Source organism: Frankliniella occidentalis, unplaced genomic scaffold, assembly GCF_000697945.3.
Source record: "Frankliniella occidentalis isolate FOCC.00 unplaced genomic scaffold, Focc_3.1 Scaffold47, whole genome shotgun sequence".
Taxonomy (NCBI): Eukaryota; Metazoa; Arthropoda; class Insecta; order Thysanoptera; family Thripidae; genus Frankliniella; species Frankliniella occidentalis.
The window spans coordinates 1,825,800-1,826,441 of record NW_026267177.1 but is presented as its reverse complement, the minus strand read 5'-3'; positions in this window follow the sequence as shown (position 1 = coordinate 1,826,441).

Genomic DNA, 642 nt, shown 5'->3' with positions numbered 1-642 from the left:
GGCGGATTGTCTCCGTTTTAGACGGCCGACGAACTCACATGCTTGCGCGCCATCGCGCTCGCTGCGGGGGCGCGGGGGCGCGGGGCGGGCGTGAGGTGGTAGTAAACTGCTCGAGGTCTGAGCGACCCCCGAGTTACGACCCCCGCCGGATGAAAGCAACCGCTACAGGTGCGGGGGCCGGTGCCGCGGGCGCTGCAGTACGCCTGGCCTGCCTGGCCGCTTCTACTATACTTGGTTCGCAATTCCCCTCGGAGAGCGGGGGCGAGCCGAGCGCCGCCGGGCCTCGCCGCTGCCGCCCTCCCCGCGGCGACACTGCCCCCGACGACGACCTTTGTCTGCGCCGCGACTGTTTTTACCCCCCGGCTCGAGCCGCGGAGTGAAGTGATTCGTCCGCAGAAGACGGACGCCGCAGCTAATTACCACCCCACTCCCGCTGAGCCCGGCGGAGCCCACCTCAGACCCGGGGAGATATCTATCCCCGCCTCGCTGCCGCTCAAAATTGCTCGTCCGGAAAACGAGAAAATGCTGACACGTAATCTTCGGGGTGGAACGACTTTGTGTCGTGGAGATTGATCGGGTCATGGTCGGAAGCTCGCGGATTCATTTTCAGCACTCTCTTGCCCTACCCCCTACTCCCCACCC